This window comes from Erythrolamprus reginae, chromosome 3 (genome assembly GCF_031021105.1).
Source record: "Erythrolamprus reginae isolate rEryReg1 chromosome 3, rEryReg1.hap1, whole genome shotgun sequence".
In the NCBI taxonomy this organism is placed as follows: Eukaryota; Metazoa; Chordata; class Lepidosauria; order Squamata; family Dipsadidae; genus Erythrolamprus; species Erythrolamprus reginae.
Window position 1 is genome coordinate 21321598 of NC_091952.1, and position 22452 is coordinate 21344049.

The window sequence follows — 22452 nt, forward strand, 5'->3', positions numbered from 1 at the left end:
CGTAAGCTCCTTAAAACCCACCTCTGTCGTCAGGCATGGGGGAATTGAGATATTCCCTTCCACCTAGGCCTATAAAATTTATGCATGGTATGTCTGTTTGTATGATTGGTCTCTTAAATTGGGGTTTTTAAAATTACTTTTTATATTAGATTTGTTATATTTGTCTTTTTTACTGCTGTTAGCCGCCCTGAGTCTGCGGAGAGGAGCGGCATACAAATCTAATTAATAAATAATAAATAATAAATAATAAATAATAAATAATAAATAATAAATAATAAATAATAAATAATAAATAATAAATAATAAATAATAAATAATAAATAATAAATAATAAATAATAAATAATAAATAATAAATAATAAATAATAAATAATAAATAATAAATAATAAATAATAAATAATAAATAATAAATAATAAATAATAAATAATAAATAATAAATAATAAATAATAAATAATAAATAATAAATAATAAACAATAAATAATAAACAATAAATAATAAACAATAAACAATAAACAATAAACAATAAACAATAAACAATAAACAATAAACAATAAACAATAAACAATAAACAATAAACAATAAACAATAAACAATAAACAATAAACAATAAACAATAAACAATAAACAATAAACAATAAACAATAAACAATAAACAATAAACAATAAACAATAAACAATAAACAATAAACAATAAATAATAAATAATAAATAATAAAAAATTAAGTTCATTATCAAGCATATTGAGGATGGGTTCTATAGCATTAGTTCACCCTGTTGCTGGAAGGTTTGGAGTCAAGTCCATTTCAGGAAGAGATTGAGAGGACATTTCAGAGGCAGCAACCTGGAATATGAGGCCGTGCATAGTGAGGAGTCAGCATTTGAGGCTATCCCTCATGCCAAAAATATCTAACTGGCAGTGCTCCAAGTTATGAAACTCGCAATAAAGGGCAGCTTTCCACAAAGCTGTGACAAACTGTTTCTCCCTCCCTTTGGTTCCTGGGGTAGAAAGTGTAGAGTCTCACACAACGGGAGGGGCAGAGGGGCCAAATAGAATTCTTTATTGGCCAAGTGTGATTGGACACACAAGGAATTTGCCTTGGCACATATGATCTCAGTGTACATAAAAGAAAATATAGATTTGTGAAGAATCATGCGGTAATGTAATGTAATCCTCATTCGTATGATCCGGTTCCACAAATGCTCATTAAAAAGAAACAACAAGTATACAAGAAATAAAAACAACCTTATGTTTTGCACAACATTTCCCACTGATGTTTTCCACAACATTTTCATTCATGGAAATAGCTACTACTCCGACAGTGCTGGAAGGTTTTATAATGATGCAATAAATAATTTTGTAAATACATTTTGCAGCCAGTATAGCACAGCCAAACATCTTCGCTACATATTCAGACTAATTTTACAGCCTCTATCCACTTCCCTGCCTCTGAAACTGCTGTTTTCATTAAGTTATTTGAATCTCATTTATCCTTCCTGCTGTTATAAGAATAACATTTCATTTCTTTCCTTTTATGATACACCAACTCTCTGTACGTCCTAGCTGATTCACAGCAATTATGTATTAACAATTAAATCATTATTTTAAAAGCAAAGATGTGAAGCACAACAAAAGAAAAAGTACAGAGAGATAGCAACAGTTACAGGTATTTCATTGGCTGATGGCTGGTAAATAACATAAAAGGTAACTATAGATTAAATATCAAAACAATTCTCAGCCCAAGGGCCATTTGAGGCTGGAGTTTTGTTTGTCACTTTACCAACAAGGTGCTCTTGAGATACTGTTTTCCAATACAGTCCTCCTGTATTTGGAATCATGATACTTCCTATCAAGTAGTAACATGAATTGGTTCTTTCTCCAGGTGAAAAACATCCACCCAGGTAGGCAGTGTTCTGCCCTAAGCATCACCAAATTATGAAACAGATTCCTTGTACCAACTACCACCACCCCCTTTTAAAGAAAATTGGCTAATGTGAATTCCTAGCATTCACATCTAGAAAAGTCCTGGCAAAAAGTCTTAAATTAAAAGGGTAAATTAAAACCACATACTTTATCAGTCCTTAGACAGTTTGTTTATTTTATCTATCTATCTATCTATCTATCTATCTATCTATCTATCCATCCATCCATCCATCCATTCATTCATTTATTCGATTTTTATGCCGCCCTTCTTCTTAGACTCAGGGCGGCTTACAACATGTTAGCAATAGCACTTTTTAACAGAGCCAGCCTATTGCCCCCACAATCCGGGTCCTCATTTTACCCACCTCGGAAGGATGGAAGGCTGAGTCAACCTTGAGCCGGTGATGAGATTTGAACCGCTGACCTCCAGATCTATAGTCAGCTTCAGTGGCCTGCAGTACAGCACTCTACCTGCTGCGCCACTCCAGCTCTTGCCAGGCCAACAGCTTTCAGGTGCAATGCTGTACAATGAAATACTTCACAAGTAGTCTCTGTTAGGCATGATCCTAGATAAGCAAATCTTCACACTAATAAACAAATGAACTGTCTCTTGCAAACACTAATCCCCTTTGCTCCAATGGAGGGGCCATTTAGCATCCACTTGTGCCTATACTCTTGAGTCAACTCCTATTCCTTAATTGTTCCCTTCTCTGTGCATGTGCACATCAGGAACAGGCTCCAGCTGTTTGCTGCCCTACTTAACTCTGACTCCAAGGGTAGCTGATAACTGTCAGACAGCCCTGGCGCCATTTCTGCCTCCGATGCAGAATACTCATCAGAGCTTTCCCCAGACTCCAGGACTGGCCTATGTTCCTCCCCAACCTCCTCACTATCTGAGTTTGCTGGTTGTGGGACACTGGTGGGCCATAACTGGCAGTTACATTGCCATCTTCTGTCCTTGAATGTACGATGCCCCAAGGAACCAAGGAAAGATAAGACACTCCTTCTCTGGGAATAAGGTTTTATAACAACTCATGTGACTATTTCCAATTTTACCTCAATGGTTTTCCTTAGTTTATAGTTCCAGGATTACGTTGTAATGCAAATCTCTGAATCAGCCATAGGAAATCTGCTTTCTTAAGGGATCTGCTTTCCTGAGGAGACCCAACAAAGTATCACTCAGATAACTATTCTCTGCCTGGTTACTGGGTGGATGTGAGTATTGCCTACTCAGCATCCTGTACCATGGTGGAAGGACATTTTCACACTCCCCAGGCTCTGGAGGCTTTCCTCCAGCCTCCAGGAGATGAAAAATTATCTTCCCTGGGCTCCGAAGGCCCTCTAGAGGCCAGAAATGGGCTTGCATCCAGACTTCTGGAAATTCCAGGAGACCTATTTTTTGCCCTTCTAGAGTTTCTGTGTGGGCCCTCTACTCAGCTGGCATCCAAAATGGGCCATGTGGAGACTCCTGCGAGGGGCAGATCACGATGGGAGGGGCCAGCCAGTCCTTGCAAGTACCACTTTGGTGAACCAGATGTAAAATTAGCATCCGGTTCGCCCAAACCAATCTGAACCAGCTGAATCCCACCTCTGCATTTTTGTGCCTCAAAATTACATTTATGAAAATGCCTTTTCAGTATATGATTTTAAGTTAAAATGTGTTTAGAAATGTGTACTACACTGTGACACCTAAAGCAGAAATAAGATAAAGTTGAGTTAGTGACAGTCCTGACAAGCATAAACTGATTTATGCATGCTTAGAATTTCCCAAAAGCTCTTAGTGTTTTCCATTGTCTTAAATCTATTGAAATTTATTTATTTATTTATTATTAATTGGATTTGTATGCTGCCCCTCTCCGAGGACTCTGGTCAGCTCACAACACCAGAAGAGCCCTTCACTCCTCCACTCGAATACCCTACGAAAGCAGACTATCAATCCTAGGTCTAGAAAGCTTAGAATTACGTCGCCTAAAACACGATCTAAGTATTGCCCAAAAGATCATATGCTGCAACGTTCTACCTGTCAATGACTATTTCAGCTTCAATCGCAACAACACAAGAGCTCACAACAGATTCAAATTTAATATTGACCGCTCCAAACTTGACTGTAAAAAATATGACTTCAGCAACCGAGTTGTCGAAGCGTGGAACTCATTACCTGACTCAGTAGTGTCAACCCCTAACCCCCAACATTTTTCCCTTAGATTATCTACGGTTGACCTCTCCAGGTTCCTTAGAGGTCAGTAAGGGGCGTGCATAAGTGCACCAGTGTGCCTTCCGTCCCCTGTCCAATTGTCTCTCCTTTTCTCATTTATCTTTTCTTCCTTTCAAATATGTTCACCTATACTTTTATATCTTTTCTTCTATTCTTTTCTTTACTTGTATTATTACATATCTTTCTCTTCGATGTGTATTATGTGTTGGACAAAAATAAATAAATAAATAAAAAATATCAGAAGAACATAGCAAATACATCTAAAAATCCCATTAATATGACTAAAAAACTTTAAAACGCTCCAATATACTGGTAGTTTAAAAACATTCATCACCATTCATGATGAATGATGAGGAACTGGAAGAAAAATTCCTACAAGTTGAAATATAATAGCTGTTAATGGTGGATCAGCTGCTATTTAGATTTGAGAAATTGCTGCCTTCTTTGATGTTGCCCATGCTTAATCCTTTTAAGATAATTTCAGAATCAGGAACCCTATTACCAGGTTGCTCTTTCTATGCTGTGTTGTTTGATCTCCACAAATTTACTAAAGGGGGGATGGTGCAGGAAAAAGTCCCAAGAACCAGTAAGTCAAAGATCCTTGAAAAGAATTTTTTTTCTCTTTCAAAATCCTTATTCTGAAGCCATTTCCAAATAAATCAAGCTAACAATGTAATCAGATGGTACCCTGGTTTTAAAGGCTTCCATGGTGTTCAGCTGAAAGGATGTTGAAAATTCAAATTTTATCTTGGCACCATGCTAAAATGTCTAAATGGAGTACAAAAGCTTTTTACCAGATTATGATCATCACACAAATTGTTTTTAAATGAATAAACATAAGCGCTCAAGAGAACTGGGAGAACCGTCCATTATTCATTAAAGACATTTAGTGCTTCATTAATTTGAATGCAACAATCCATTTTTGATTAGCTGGGTTGTTAAGCAGACATTGTCAAATGCCACTAAGGTGTGAGGTGCGAAAAATGTGCTTCGCAGCATCTGTGTGTTCCCTCTGAAGACAGCAGCATTTCAGCTGATATTAATGTCTGAGCCCCCCCCCCCCCCCTCGGGTATCAAATAGCCGTAATTTTCTAAGCACTTTATGAACATTGCTTTTGTAATGTTACTTTCTTATAAATTTCCATTCCTGTAAAAGAAGACAAACAACGAGACAAATTGTATCCATATTAGATGGAAGAATAAACACGAGAGAGAGAGAGAGAGAGAGAGAGAGAGAGAGAATGGCCCAACCTTGAAATTTCTAGAATTTGATTCCAAACATCAGAGAATGACAAAATGCCATCTTTGAATTCAGGGGAGGCTATGATGAATACAAAAACAGAATGGAAAATTATTCCACAACATTGTTAGAATATCCATTCATGTTTGCCTCCAGTTGTGATTTCAGATAGTCTGGTTTTAAATTGTCTGCTCAGAAATAAAGCTCATTGTGATTTATTTTTCAGTAAGCAAGCTTAATGTTGTTCATACTGCCTACAAATTTGAACAGCAGTTACATGATTTGGTCATCCAGTATTTATGGTATACTCCAATTTTCCCTTTCAACGAAGAACGTAAAAGAGAAAGATTGTAAACATTCCCAGATGAGTTAGAGGAGCTAATTGAAACTTGAGTGTGATCAAATAAATATAATCCCCAGGATCTAGTTGATTGATTCAGTTGACTTGATTTTATGTATACTTCTTCCACCACCATTGTGCCCAACATAGGATTCAGGCAGCAGCGGGCCACCATTCCCGGTGCTACCAGAATGGGCCGTGAGTGTGGGAGTGTGCGCACACCCAGTGCATGTGCACGCCAGTGCAGGAGTCGGCTTCTGTGCATGTGCACAAGCCAAATCTTGCACGATGACGTGCGGAAGAGAGATTTCTGGGTTTTTTTTGTTTCCGCGCATGCACAGAAGCAAAAAGGTTTGGAAACTGGCAAGTTAGACAGCCGCCATTCACCCCACTGTACTGCTCAGGGCAGCTCTGCTGCAAGTGGCTCATCTACTCGCCCGCTCCAATCCGCTTGCCCGCTCCCATCCGCTCACACGGTTCCCTCGCTGATCCATTACAAGCGGCAGTACCGCCCTGTCTACTCACCCGCTCTGCTCGTACAGCTCCGCCATGAGTGACCTGCCTGCTCCACTGCGCCACCACCCAATCACCGGCCCTTGCCTCGAGTGCTCTCCTGTCAAATAGATGGGCCATGGCACAGGGTCTGAACTCCAGTCGTGTGGCCTGTTCAGTTCTTTCCTGCACTGCAGGCATCTCTAGGCACTGCGATGGCACCCCGAGCGAGTCATGGCCTTTGGGAGCACAGCTTCCAAAAGCCATGACTTGGTTGGAGTGCCATCGTCACACTGAGAGATGCCTGTGGCGTGGGAAAGCAGAAAGCAGGCCACGTGGAAAAACCTGGTATTTTTTACCAGAATGCACCAGTTGCATGCGCACAGTGCATGCACTTCCAACGGCAACAGAACGAGGCTATGTGCTCCATTTCAGCTGCCAGAACAGCATTCCCAGCATTCTGGAATGTGGCCCATTCCTGGATTCAGGCATTCACTTTCTTTTCATTCCCTCTTTCTGGATTCATATTGGAGCTTTATCAATAAACTGAGATCTTGGAACAGCACAAGCTCGCCTCTTTTCTGTGGGTCCATATTGTTACACTCTTTTTAGTTCTTCATATATTTTGAGAATGGGATAAGATTATTTTTGTTCTATCCTTCCTTAGTTAAAAACAAAATTACACACTGAACATCCTTAGTTTAGTATCCTAATCTAGGATTACAGAGAAGAAAAGAGAAAGAGTGAAAATGAATGAAAATCCTTGAAACCTTTCTGGGAGATACATGTTGTACTCGGATGTTAAGGTCTTACCTTCTAATGCAAAGCCACTGGATTCCATTCCAGAATCAGGAGGAAATGGGGTTATTGGGAAAATAATGGAATCAATGGGTTTGTTTATTCCAGGAGGCCAAAAAAAAAAAATCTGCCTTATTTCATGGGTGTTTTTGCAAATTGATATGAAAGCAAACCAAAAGGGAATGCTTCTTACCTTTCCTTACATTACATTACATTATTGATTTACAATCATTATTGAACTTGGATTGGTAGTTGTAAATCATTGTGGTCATAGGTCAGGATATCTCTTGACCACAACTGATTTTTCAACATTTTGACAGCAGTCACTAAGCAAACACTGTGGTCATTTAATGAACTCCCCAATCATTAACCAAATCAGTTTTCCCAATTGTATTTTTTGCCAGAAACCAGAAATAGTAAATATTGGAAATACTTCACCACTGAAAATGGCAAATGGTTGTAAAGGTAAGTCAGATGTCCAGTGCTCATAATGCAACCACACAACTATATTGTGTACATGCTGCCATTGTAATTTCAAAAACAGGTTGTAAGTAGCTCTGGTGTAATCTGTCATAACTTTGAACCTGTTGTAAATCGAGGATTACTTCTATATCCTTTTACATCAGTTAAACACATTGTAGGAACAGGGCTATTGTGTCCCGCTAACTCTTTATAGTGGTTTTGACTGAGTTCCATCGTTAGATATTTTAAACATATGAGACACAAGGTTTTTATTTTTACTCCACAGATATAAATACAGACACACACATACATATTGTTCCAAAATCTTGCCAAGGAAACTGCAGAGACTAGTGCAGGCAGTCACAAAGAGTTAACAGTTAGAAGACCTGAAAATAAAATAAAAGAGCATTTAATATTTTATTCATAAAATAATTTTATAATTTTACCAATTAAAGGGTTTTTTTTAGTATTTTAAGAGTTTTTTTTTAATTTATAGTTTAGTAGTCTGGGCCTTCTTATTTGCTTTTATTAATCTTCCAGAAAATGTTTGTGCATTTTAATTTGAGCCTTATAACCTTTTACAAAAATTATAAAATGCTGGTCGGTGACAATAATAAAGATGGTACTACTCAACGGGTTTATAGCTAAATTCCCTCCCTTATCCCCAAACATTTTGTTAACTACCTTGTTATTACATTTTTTAAAATAATGAAATGAAAGACAGAAGACACCATGCTTCTCAGAATTTTAATCAGGAAAGCAGAAATATCTTTAAGGAAGGAATAATCAGTTTGTTGGCTGCACAAAAACATCAAAATCAGGCTTTATGGTCCACCTTAAAGCACAAAATTAGTCATTCCTAATTCTCGAGATAGCTAAACCTTTAATTCAAATGTAAAATTGGTTATTGTGCAATAAATACTTATTATGGTTTTAAAAATGCATTATCTAAAATTTGCAATTGTATTAAATGAATCTTAAGAGCTCTAAGCCGGGAGAAATATCAACAACCTCAGATATGCAGATGATACACTCTAATAGATGGCAGAAAATGAAGAGGAACTAAAGAGCATCTTATTTATTTATTTTTATATTTATTTATTTATTTATTTATTTATTTATTCATTCATTCATTCATTCATTCATTCATTCATTCATTTATTTATTTAGTCCAATACATAATACACATTGAAGAGAATAGACAAGTAGTAATATATATAAAGAAAAGGATAGAAGAAAAGATATAAAAATAGAGGAGAAGATTTATGGAAGGAAGAAAAGATAAAGGAGATAAAGGAGAGACAATTGGACAGGGGACGGAAGGAGAGTGCAAAAGTTGGCTTGAAACTCAACAAAAACCATGGCATCTTGCCCTCTCAATTCCTAGCAAACAAATGGGGAAGAAATGGACGTAGTGACAGAATTTATTTCCCTGGACTCTAAGGTTACCGAAGATGGGGACTACAGCCAAGAAATGAATCTGTACTTTCTGGGGAGGACTGCTACCTTCCTTCTCCAAGCGAATATATATATAGGAAACAGAGAAAGATAAGGATTGTGGGAGTGATGTAAGAGGGGGTGTGATCAGAGCAAATAAAGAAACACAGCAACACTTTAACTAAGGAAAGTCTCTGCTGGCTGGCAATTCTCAGCGTGACACCCCTTCTTTGGCAGTCATCAGGGACTTTGATTCACTTCAGGCACAGTTTCTCAGAAAGGTATTCGTGTTGGTCAGCTGGCAGTGGCTTATTCAGCACATCAGCGATCTGTTCATTTGAAGGCACATATTGTAGAGTCACGAATCCTTGTTGCACATATTTTCTCGCATTTTTATATCGTAAATCGATGTGCCGTGAACGTGCTCCCACATATTCAGCATCAGCAATGAATTTCACTGAAATATTATCTTCCATAATGACAATAGGTTTCATTGGCTCTGCCCAGATACTAGTAATGAGAGCAGAAACATTGGTTAAATCATTGCAACAGTCAGAAACACAAGCATATTCGGACTCAGTGGAGGAACAAGAAATAAATCTCTGCTTTCTGACTTTCCAATATATTGGACACCCATTCAAAAACATTATGAAACCAGAAGTACTTTGACGAGTTTCAATGTCACTCGCCCAATCAGAATCTGCATAGCAAATCAGTTTAGGATACTTGTTTTGTTCTGGTTCCAGGAACAACTTTATGTCCATCGTGTGCTTCATATATCTGAGCAATCTCTTTATACATGACCAATGAAATACAGTCGCGTTGCCTATGTGTCGTGACAACAAATTCACACTAAGTGAAATGTCGGGTCTTGTCCAAGAACTAATATATAACAATGACCCAATTACTGAGCGATAAAGTGTTTGGTCCTTAAACAAAGGACTATTTTGGTATGTCAACCTATAAAAATCTGTCTGCATTGGAGACCGACATGGGTGTGCATCAGCCATGTTGCATTGTTGTAACAATTGATCAATCTTGTTTGATTGTGAGAGACTAAACCCCTTCTTAGTTTTCTGAATTTGAACCCCTAAGTAATCATGAATGTGTCCTAAGCTTTTTAGTGTGAAATGTTTTGTTAAACCCTTTGCAAAATTCTCACTCATATGTTGATTTGGACCAATATACACAATATCATCAACATACACAAGAACAATTTCATAAACATTACCTTGCCCTTTTGTAAACACGCATTGATCAGAGTCGGACTTAATAAAGCCCATTGAATTTAGTTTGTCAATTAGACATCTATGCCACATTAAACCAGATTGTTTCAATCCGTATAGACTCTTTTGCAGTCGCCAGACACATCCTTCCTGGTCCTGGAATCCGGGTGCGCCTTTCACATAGATTTCTTCATCTAGATCGGCATTCAGATATGCAGTTTCAACATCAAACTGGAAAACTTCTAAATTCAGGGCAGTGGCAGTTGTTAAGGCAATTTTGACACTTTCATTTCTGACAGTAGGTGAATAAGTATCGGTGTAATCATCAGGAAAAGTCTGAGAGTAGCCTTGTGCTACTAATCTAGCTTTGTATAGTTCCTCACCGTTTGGCTTTCGCTTAATTCTATAGACCCATCGTGTGCCAATAACTTTCTTATGTTCTGGAGGGTCAACATTTATTTATTTATTTATTTATTTATTTTATTACTTAGATTTGTATGCCGCCCCTCTCCGAAGACTCGGGGCGGCTCACAACATGTAAAAAACAAATCATAAGCAATCAAACAGATATAAAATACTTAAATATTTAAAAAACCCCATATGCTAACAGTCACACACACAGACATACCATGCATAAAGTAAACGTGCCCAGGGGAGATGTTTCAGTTCCCCCATGCCTGACGGCAAAGGTGGGTTTTAAGGAGTTTACGGAAGGCAGGAAGAGTAGGGGCAGTTCTAATCTCCGGGGGGAGTTGGTTCCAGAGGGCCGGGGCCGCCACAGAGAAGGCTCTTCCCCTGGGGCCCGCCAACCGACATTGTTTAGTTGACGGGACCCGGAGAAGGCCCACTCTGTGGGACCTAATCGGTCGCTGGGATTCGTGCGGCAGGAGGCGGTCTCGGAGATATTCTGGTCCGATGCCATGAAGGGCTTTAAAGGTCATAACCAACACTTTGAATTGTGACCGGAAATTGATCGGCAACCAATGCAGACTGCGGAGTGATGGTGAAACATGGGCATACCTAGGTAGGCCCATGACTGCTCTCGCAGCTGCATTTTGCACGATCTGAAGTTTCCGAACACTTTTCAAAGGTAGCCCCATGTAGAGAGCATTACAGTAGTCGAACCTCGAGGTGATGAGGGCATGAGTGACTGTGAGCAATGAGTCCCGGTCCAAATAGGGCCGCAACTGGTGCATGTTTGTACACCTTCAATTTCTTTAAACTGTCAAGTTCAGCTTGCATGGCATTATACCATTTTTCCTGTTCAGGTTCAGGTAAATGTTTTATTTGATAAAAATTATCGGGAGGAAGTAAAACATTGTTACAAATAACAGGAAACAATTTTTGAGCTACTTGCGCTTGATATCTCTGAGGAGGAACTCCTTTTGTGGTTCTCTTGGAACGTCGTAGAACCGTGGTCCATTCATTTTGGTCATCTCCATCTTCATTTACATCGCTAATAACATCATCTGCGACTGATGAAGACTGTACATCAGGAACATCTGGGACAACTGGAACATCTGGAACATCTATCTGAGAGTCAGGTTGCGCTGTACCTTGAACATCTTTAGGAAAATAAACTGATGTGTCGTTACTGTGTATCCTGGACCAATTTGTATCTTCCTCAAATTTTGCTGAATTGGAAACAATAGCTCTGTAATTAGAGTCAGTAAATTTATAATACTTGGAACTTTCATCAAAATCTATAAATCTCAATTTTTGTGCCACTGGACCACCCTTCTTTCTTTGAGCCAGTGGAATGTTAACCATGGCATACGAGCCAAATATGTGAAGGTTTTGAATGTCAGGCTTCTTCCCATAAAACATATAGTACGGAGTTTGTTTTAACACACTGCTCCAAGTACGATTAACAAGGTAGTTTGCATACCTTAATGCTTCGCCCCAATAAGCATTATCGAGATCAGCGTCTTCTAAGAGACAGTGATACATAGTCTGTAGAACACCTTGCCTTCGTTCAGCTATCCCATTGTGGACCGGAGTGTAAGGTGCTGAAGCTTGGTGCCGTATTCCTTTGCGTCTCATCCAGTTCTGGAATCGCTGAGACATAAACTCACCACCACGATCACTTTGGATTCTTCTAATACGGACACCGAATTGATTGAAGACCTTTGCAGCAAAGTCTGTAAAGATCTGAAACGTCTCTGATTTTTGTTTCATTAGATACACAAAGCCATATCTAGAAAAACTATCAACAATCGTTAAAAAATACTTATTGTTACCCCTAGTAGGCCGAAATGGACCGACAATGTCGGTATGAACCAAATCGAAAATGCGTGAAGACAAACGAAGGGCATGTTTAGCAATGGGGGCAGCCTTTGATTTAGATTTATTACAAACAAAACAATCAAGATAAATAGGACAATTACTATCAACTTTGCCTTCCTGTCTTCCACATGGTCTCTTAGCACTGCCCTGCCATCCCCCTTGTCTTTTAGCACCCTAATGCCACTTCCCTTGCATCTTAGTGCCCCCCTAAGCCATTCCACACACCCCCCAGGAGGAGGTACTCCCACTTTGGGAACCATTGCACTAGGTCAAAGTTGGCTCTTCTATGACTTGTGGACTTCAGCTCCCGGAATTCTTGAGCTAGCATGATTGACTCAGGAATTCTGGGAGTTGAAGTCCACAAGTCATAGAAGAGCCAACTTTGCCTACCCCTGCACTAGGTAATCCTTTTATTTTCTTAGTCCAGGAGTTTCTTGAATTCTTATTCTGAAAACTGAATCAATCTACACAACTTGAACAATCCTTCAGATCTTATTTTTTCCCCCTCAGTTTCCTGCAGATAAAATTCACAGGGACAACAAAAGCACACAGACGTGCAAATGTACATATAACCACTCACCAATACAATACAACCAATACACAAAATGACTGAGAAGTCATTTTCATCTATAACTCAGTCATAAACAAATGTTTGGAATGCACCCCTGCATTTTTTGATGGATGATCTGTCAAAATGTCAAGGAATAGTTCTATTTGTTGCCATTGCCATCTAAATCAAATCCTGGTTACTTGTTGACATCATGTCAGAGTTCCTGGCCTATCATTAGGACTTTGTTCTCTTCATCCCTTTGTTGAGTGAGGAATCTACATTCACTTCAGAACAGTACTAAGATAATAGAATTCACAAGAGTCAGCCTGCTCCAGGTCCCATCAACTAGACAATGCCGTTTGGTGGGACCTAGGGGAAGAGCCTTCTCTGTGGAGGCCCCAGCCTTCTGGAATCAGCTCCCCCCAGAGATTCGTACAGCCCCCACCCTCCTTGCCTTCCGCAACAGTCTGAAGACTCATTTATGCCGCCAGGCTTAGGGCCACTAAACACTGCCCCCTGGCTGACAAATGTATTGTGAGCTAGTTAATTTATTTATTTATCTATCTATCTATCTATCTATCTATCTATCTATCTATCTATTTATTTGTTTGTTTATTAATAGAGTTGAAAGGGACCGTTAGGTCATCGAGTCCAACCCCCTGCCTGAGCAGGAAACCCTACAGCACCCCAGCCAAATGGAAGTCCAATCTCCTCTTGAAGGTGTCCAGAGTTGGGGAGTTCACCACCTCCCCTGGCAGGCAGTTCCATTGGTTGATCGCTCTGACCGTCAGGAAGTTCTTCCTTATTTCCAGGTTGAATCTCTCCTTGGTCAGCTTCCAACCATTGTTCCTCGTCCGGCCCTCTGGTGCCCTGGGGAATAAAGAGACCCCCTCCTCACCGTGGCAACTCCTCAAGTATCTGTAAACTGCTATCATGTCCCCTCTAGACCTTCTTTTTTCTAGGCTGTCCATGTTGAATGGGAATGAGAGTTTTTTAATTGGTTTTAGGGTTTTTTAGATTATTAATTTGAATTAATTGGATTTAGGATGCTATATTGTTCCTTTATATGTTGTAAACTACCACGAGTCCTCGGAGAGGGACAGCATATATGTTCTGTGTGGGTCCCCCCAGATGCCAACACCAACCAAAAAGAGTAGGCAGACACACTGGTAAAAAGCAAAGGTAGTTTATATACTGGAAAGCAAACACAGGTAACAAAAACTGTTCTTACAGACAGGAACACGATGCAGTTTCACAGAGGTTTCACGAAGGCCAGGCAATAAAACAGGATTCTTGCTGACAAAAACAACTCTGGAGATAATAAAACTCAGGCCTCCCCCAAGTCTTCCAGGCTTCTAGGCCACAAGCCAAGATCAGAGACGCCAAGAATCGAAGCAAAGTCACAGGACTCCTAGTTGATAACTCTCCACAAGACTGTAAGGGCGGGCCTGCCTTTTCAACCCTGCTGAGGAGAACCACACCCAAACCCAGATGTTGCCAATTCAGGGATGGAAATATCTTTCTAATTGGCCCCTTCTTTGAGCTGCACGTCTCTGCCTCATGTCTATTATAGCCTGTGCGTCTTCATCCAATGAATCCAGGCTACTAGCTGGGGAGAGGCCCCCCCCGGGGGTCTCAGGCTGCTCTCCCCCCTCCTCCTCCTGACGTTCCTCTCCCCCATCTGCCTGGTCCTCCTCCTCCTGTTCACTGTCCTCCTCCTCTGGGCATGGATCCGGCAGAGCTCCAGCCGGTCCCTGAGGAGCCTCAGGCTGAATCACAACAATATAATAATGAATGAATGAATGAATGAATGAATGAATGAATGAATGAATGAATGAAAAGGGAACAGAAGAGATTACATCAATATGATAACCAAAAAGATGCCTATAGGGCAGAGAGTAAAAGTGTTGGGGAGATGGAATCTGCCCTCAATCCAGAAGCCAGCTGCAATGTGAAAATCTCCCACTTGATCCCCAGGCTAACTGGTAAATCCAGGACTTCAGGATAGGAGGGAGCAAAATCAGCAAACCTTATCTTAGAGAATGTCATGATTATGTAGTATATATTGGAAGTGATGACCCTTTGAGATTTGTATGTAAAAAAAACATTCATTTTAAATGCATGCCAATTGGTGTACATTCAAAGTGAATATAAAGTTATTTTCTTCTCTTCTCTTCTCTTCTCTTCTCTTCACTTCTCTTCTCTTCTCTTCTCTTCACTTCTCTTCTCTTCACTTCTCTTCTCTTCTCTTCTCTTCACTTCTCTTCTCTTCTCTTCACTTCACTTCACATCTCTTCTCTTCTCTTCACTTCTCTTCTCTTCTCTTCACTTCTCTTCTCTTCACTTCACATCTCTTCTCTTCTCTTCACTTCACATCTCTTCTCTTCTCTTCTCTTCACTTCACATCTCTTCTCTTCTCTTCACTTCACTTCACATCTCTTCTCTTCTCTTCTCTTCACTTCTCTTCACATCTCTTCTCTTCTCTTCTCTTCTCTTCTCTTCACTTCTCTTCTCTTCTCTTCTCTTCACTTCTCTTCTCTTCTCTTCACTTCACATCTCTTCTCTTCTCTTCTCTTCTCTTCTCTTCTCTTCACTTCACATCTCTTCTCTTCTCTTCACTTCACTTCACATCTCTTCTCTTCTCTTCACTTCACTTCACATCTCTTCTCTTCTCTTCACTTCACTTCACATCTCTTCTCTTCTCTTCACTTCTCTTCACATCTCTTCTCTTCTCTTCACTTCTCTTCTCTTCACTTCTCTTCACTTCTCTTCTCTTCTCTTCACTTCTCTTCTCTTCACTTCACTTCACATCTCTTCTCTTCTCTTCTCTTCTCTTCACTTCACATCTCTTCTCTTCTCTTCTCTTCTCTTCACTTCTCTTCTCTTCTCTTCTCTTCACTTCACATCTCTTCTCTTCTCTTCTCTTCACTTCTCTTCACTTCTCTTCTCTTCTCTTCACTTCACTTCACATCTCTTCTCTTCTCTTCACTTCTCTTCACTTCTCTTCACTTCTCTTCTCTTCTCTTCTCTTCACTTCACATCTCTTCTCTTCACTTCTCTTCACTTCTCTTCTCTTCACTTCTCTTCTCTTCTCTTCACTTCACATCTCTTCTCTTCTCTTCACTTCTCTTCTCTTCACTTCTCTTCTCTTCACTTCTCTTCTCTTCACTTCTCTTCTCTTCTCTTCACTTCTCTTCTCTTCACTTCACTTCTCTTCTCTTCTCTTCTCTTCTCTTCACTTCTCTTCACTTCTCTTCACTTCTCTTCTCTTCACTTCACTTCACATCTCTTCTCTTCACTTCTCTTCTCTTCACTTCTCTTCTCTTCTCTTCACTTCTCTTCTCTTCTCTTCACTTCACATCTCTTATCTTCACTTCTCTTCTCTTCACTTCACTTCACATCTCTTCTCTTCTCTTCACTTCTCTTCTCTTCACTTCACTTCTCTTCTCTTCTCTTCACTTCTCTTCTCTTCTCTTCACTTCTCTTCTCTTCTCTTCACTTCTCTTCTTTTCACTTCTCTTCTCTTCTCTTCACTTCTCTTCTCTTCTCTTCTCTTCACTTCACTTCACATCTCTTCTCTTCTCTTCTCTTCACTTCACATCTCTTCTCTTCTCTTCTCTTCTCTTCTCTTCACTTCTCTTCTCTTCTCTTCTCTTCACTTCTCTTCTCTTCTCTTCACATCTCTTCTCTTCTCTTTTCTTCTCTTCACTTCTCTTCTCTTCTCTTCTCTTCACTTCTCTTCTCTTCTCTTCACTTCTCTTCTCTTCTCTTCACTTCACATCTCTTCTCTTCTCTTCACTTCTCTTCTCTTCACTTCTCTTCTCTTCCCTTCCCTTCCCTTCCCTTCTCTTCTCTTCACTTCTCTTCTCTTCTCTTCTCTTCTCTTCACTTCTCTTCACTTCTCTTCTCTTCTCTTCACTTCACATCTCTTCTCTTCACTTCTCTTCTCTTCTCTTCACATCTCTTCTCTTCACTTCTCTTCACTTCACTTCACATCTCTTCTCTTCTCTTCACTTCTCTTCACATCTCTTCTCTTCTCTTCTCTTCTCTTCTCTTCACTTCACTTCTCTTCTCTTCACTTCTCTTCACTTCTCTTCACTTCTCTTCACTTCTCTTCACTTCTCTTCGCTTCACTTCTATTCTCTTCTCTTCTCTTCACTTCACTTCTCTTCTCTTCTCTTCACTTCTCTTCTCTTCTCTTCACTTCACATCTCTTCTCTTCTCTTCACTTCTCTTCTCTTCACTTCTCTTCTCTTCTCTTCACTTCACATCTCTTCTCTTCTCTTCACTTCTCTTCTCTTCACTTCTCTTCTCTTCACTTCTCTTCTCTTCACTTCTCTTCTCTTCTCTTCTCTTCACTTCTCTTCTCTTCACTTCACTTCTCTTCTCTTCTCTTCTCTTCACTTCTCTTCACTTCTCTTCTCTTCACTTCACTTCACATCTCTTCTCTTCTCTTCTCTTCACTTCTCTTCTCTTCACTTCTCTTCTCTTCTCTTCACTTCTCTTCTCTTCTCTTCACTTCACATCTCTTATCTTCACTTCTCTTCTCTTCTCTTCTCTTCACTTCACATCTCTTCTCTTCTCTTCACTTCTCTTCTCTTCTCTTCTCTTCACTTCACTTCACATCTCTTCTCTTCTCTTCACTTCTCTTCTCTTCACTTCACTTCTCTTCTCTTCTCTTCACTTCTCTTCTCTTCTCTTCTCTTCACTTCTCTTCTCTTCTCTTCACTTCTCTTCTTTTCACTTCTCTTCTCTTCTCTTCACTTCTCTTCTCTTCTCTTCACTTCACTTCACATCTCTTCTCTTCTCTTCTCTTCACTTCACATCTCTTCTCTTCTCTTCTCTTCACTTCTCTTCTCTTCTCTTCACTTCTCTTCTCTTCTCTTCACATCTCTTCTCTTCTCTTTTCTTCTCTTCACTTCACTTCTCTTCTCTTCTCTTCACTTCTCTTCTCTTCTCTTCCCTTCTCTTCTCTTCACTTCACATCTCTTCTCTTCTCTTCACTTCTCTTCTCTTCTCTTCTCTTCACTTCTCTTCTCTTCCCTTCCCTTCCCTTCTCTTCTCTTCACTTCTCTTCCCTTCCCTTCCCTTCTCTTCTCTTCTCTTCTCTTCTCTTCTCTTCACTTCACTTCTCTTCTCTTCTCTTCTCTTCACATCTCTTCTCTTCACTTCTCTTCTCTTCTCTTCACATCTCTTCTCTTCACTTCTCTTCACTTCACTTCACATCTCTTCTCTTCTCTTCACTTCTCTTCACATCTCTTCTCTTCTCTTCTCTTCTCTTCTCTTCATTTCACTTCTCTTCTCTTCACTTCTCTTCACTTCTCTTCACTTCTCTTCACTTCTCTTCACTTCTCTTCACTTCACTTCTCTTCTCTTCTCTTCTCTTCACTTCACTTCTCTTCTCTTCTCTTCACTTCTCTTCTCTTCTCTTCACTTCACATCTCTTCTCTTCTCTTCACTTCTCTTCTCTTCACTTCTCTTCTCTTCCCTTCCCTTCCCTTCTCTTCTCTTCACTTCTCTTCTCTTCTCTTCACTTCTCTTCACTTCTCTTCTCTTCTCTTCACTTCACATCTCTTCTCTTCACTTCTCTTCTCTTCTCTTCACATCTCTTCTCTTCACTTCTCTTCTCTTCACTTCACTTCTCTTCTCTTCACTTCTCTTCACTTCTCTTCACTTCTCTTCACTTCTCTTCACTTCTCTTCACTTCACTTCTATTCTCTTCTCTTCTCTTCACTTCTCTTCTCTTCTCTTCTCTTCACTTCTCTTCTCTTCACTTCTCTTCACTTCACTTCACTTCACTTCACTTCTCTTCTCTTCTGTAGCCTTTGGATATCTTTTCTTTTGGACAAAAGCAATCATATCATTTCTATTTCTTGTTTTATTATTTTTAAGAATACCGTGAAGGTAGAAATCCAGTGAGTGATTTCCTCTGTCACATCAGCCAAGTAGAAATAATTGCTGTGATGAGATAAACTTTGCTGAGATATTTTTTTTAAAAAAATGCTGGATTTAGTACATAGCAGTAAGGTAAGATGGGTTACTTTTCCCAGATTAGATTTCACTTTGGGAAATAGCATCTGCTATCAACTGCCACAGACTGCAGAGGGAATGACGCCTGAGAGGAACTGACAGAGAGGGACTTCAAAATTGACTCCTCCATTATTCCAGAACGTAGGACAAGGAAATAATGGACTGATTTATAAGAAGCAGATTTTTTTATTTAACATGGGACAAGGAGAGAATAAAACAGAGCAGCTTGCCAATGGAATCAGCTAGTCGTGTTCATTCAATACTGGATGTATTCAAGTGAATGACAGATATTGGGCATGCTTGAATTTGGATTCCTGTAATAATGGCTGCTTTCCACTTTGGGTTTCAGTAATATTTTCTTCTCTTCTCAACATTTATTAGAAATTGGCATTGGCTGCCAATCAGTTTCCGGTCACAATTTAAAGTGTTGGTAATAAAGTGTTGGTAATGACCTATAAAACCCTACATGGCATCGGACCAGAATACCTCCGGGACCACCTTCTGCTGCACAAATCTCAGCAGCCGATTAGGTCCCACAGAGTTGGCCTTCTCTGGGTCCTGTCAACTAAACAATGTAATCTGGCGGGCCCCAGGGGAAGAGCCTTCTCTGTGGCAGTACCGGTCCTCTGGAATCAACTCCCCCTAGAGATCAGAACTTCCCCCACCCTCCTTGTCTTCCGTAAATTGCTTACAACCCACCTATATCGCCAGGCACGGGAAAATTGAGACATCTTCCCCAGGCTTATATAGTTTTATATATGGTATGCTTATGATGTATGGTTTTTAAATGATGGGTTTTTAGATACTTTCTTTTAAATATTAGATTTGTTACATTGCACATTGCTATTATTATTGTTGTGAGCTGCCCTGAGTCTGCGGAGAGGGGCGGCATACAAATCTAATAAATTGTCATTGTCATTGTCATTGTCATTGTCATTGTCATTGTCATTGTCATTGTCATTGTCATTGTTATTAAATGTTCTCTATATAGTCATACACCATTACTCCTTATCATGGCTTATTAACCTCACCCTGGAATTTACATCTGCAAACAGTACAAAAACAGCTCACTTTCACTTTGACCTGAGTCTTTAGCTAACAACTAAACAGTGAATACCTCTCTGCTGACCTAATGGCTCAGAAAGCCAAATTCTGAGCAAATGCTACAGGTTGGAATATGAGAGGAAAAACTGCTAACCAGAGCTTACAAACCATTTGTTAGACTAATTCTAGAATACAGCTCACCTGTATGGAACCCACATTGCATATCAGACATTAATACAATTGAGAGTGTCCAGAAATATTTCACAAGAAGAGTCCTTCACTCCTCCTCCCGCAACAAAATATTTTACCCCACCAGACTTGAAATACTGAAATTAGACAATTTACAACTACATCGTCTCCAAACTGATGTAACCATAGTTCACAAAATCATATACCAAAATGTCCTTCCTGTTAATGACTACTTCACCTTCAACTGCAACAACACACAAGCACGTCATAGATTCAAACTAAATTTAAACAGTTCCAAATTAGACTGCAAAAAATACAACTTTAGCAATAGAGTGATCAACGCTGGAAATTCATTACTGTTGTATCTTCCCCAAAATTTGCAACCTTAGGTTGTCTACAGTTGACTTCTCCCCTTTTCTAAGAGGTCTGTAAGGGGTGTGCATAAGCACACCATTGTGCCTATCCTCCCTGTCCTACTGTTCTATTGTCTTCTTTTATCATTACTTTCTACGTTATGTTTATATAAACTGCTATCCTATACTTGATTGATAAATAAATAAATAAAGTTATACTTTCTATGACATTTTCTATGTGCAATTATATAATCATGCATGTATTGTGCATAAACATGATATTTTAAGCCAATTGTTTTAATAACAGAAGATAAATCCAAGGCTAGGGAATTTCCATCCAGAAAGTCCCTAAGTAAAAAGGAAAAAAAAAACCACATTAATATCATATGTCATTGCTATCTCGCATTCTGGAGATAAACTATTTCAACTCCTATCCTCAAAATGTTGCAACAGAGCACTATGCACCAAGACAACTAGACCCAAGAACAGTTTTTTCCCGAACGCCATCACTCTACTAAACAAATATTTCCCTCAACACTGTCAAACCTTTTACTAAGTCTGCACTTCTATTTCTACTAGTTTATTCTCATCATCCCTATCCCTCATTTCCTTCCACTTAGGACTGTATGACTGTAACTTGTTACTTGTATCCTAAGATTTTTTTATTAATAGTGATTTTTCTTCATTGCTTATTTGACCCCTATGACAATCATTAAATGTTGTACCTCATGATTCTTGACAGATCTATATTTCTTTTATGTACACTGAGAACATATGTACCAAGACAAATTCCTTGTGTTTCCAATCACACTTGGCCAATAAAGAATTCTATTCTATTCTATTCTATTCTATTCTATTCTATTCTATTCTATTCTATTATCCTATCCTATCCTATCCTAATCTATCCTATTCCATTCTATTCTATTCTAGCGTCATGACCTATGGGAGTGTTCAGAATACTGGGAGTCAAGTATATATTGGGGTTTTGTATAAAAATGTATGTATGACAATGTCAGTTGCCTTCTTTAGGTGTGATTCTTTACCTGGATGGACCTCTCCTTGATCAACAAGATAGTAAATGTTTAGTCTGTTCCAGTTCATTTGGCTCCTGTGTCATTATTTTTCTTTTTCCACAGAATATCGCCGGCTCAACTTACCGGCCACGGCGCTTTTGCGGAAGGGCCGGGCAGACACCGGACTCTCCCATGGCGGCCGCCATCTTTGTTTCGGCCGAAATCTCGCGAGACGAGATTTCGGCCGGGGAAAGCCAGGCCCACGTGGCCTGGAATGACGTGGGGACCGGGCGGGGCTTGCTGGCCCTATTTAAGGGCTGCAGGCCCTGGGCCAAGCCTGTTCGCCCGGACCCAGTCATTGGAGCAGACACTTGGCTGTCTGCTCCTGGAGCTTTGCGGCGGCCGCGTGGAGGCGGCCGTCGCCTTGGAGGCCTCGTGGCGGACCCAGTCTAAGGAGCAGGCACTTGGCTGTCTGCTCCTGGAGCCTCGCGGCGGCCGCGTGGAGGCGGCCGTCGCCTTAGGGGCCTCGTGGCCTAGTCTAAGGAGCAGACACCTGGCTGTCTGCTCCTGGAGCCTTTCGGCGGCCGCGTGGAGGCGGCCGTCGCTTTTGAGGCCTCGTTGGAGGCTGGAGGTGGCCTGCTCGTTGGGTCAGCAGGCTTCGGCCCATCCGGGGCTGGCGGTCTGCCCATCTTCCAGAGGAGCTCCGGGGCAGCATCGAGCTTTCGGCGCGTGAGGCCTCCCACCCCCACCCCGCTGTAAGGCGGCCGCGTGTTGCGGTCGCCATTTTGAGAGCCTCATCGGAGGCTCGGGGGAATGGTTTGGGGGGCTTCGGTTTTGGCGGGCAGGCCAGGC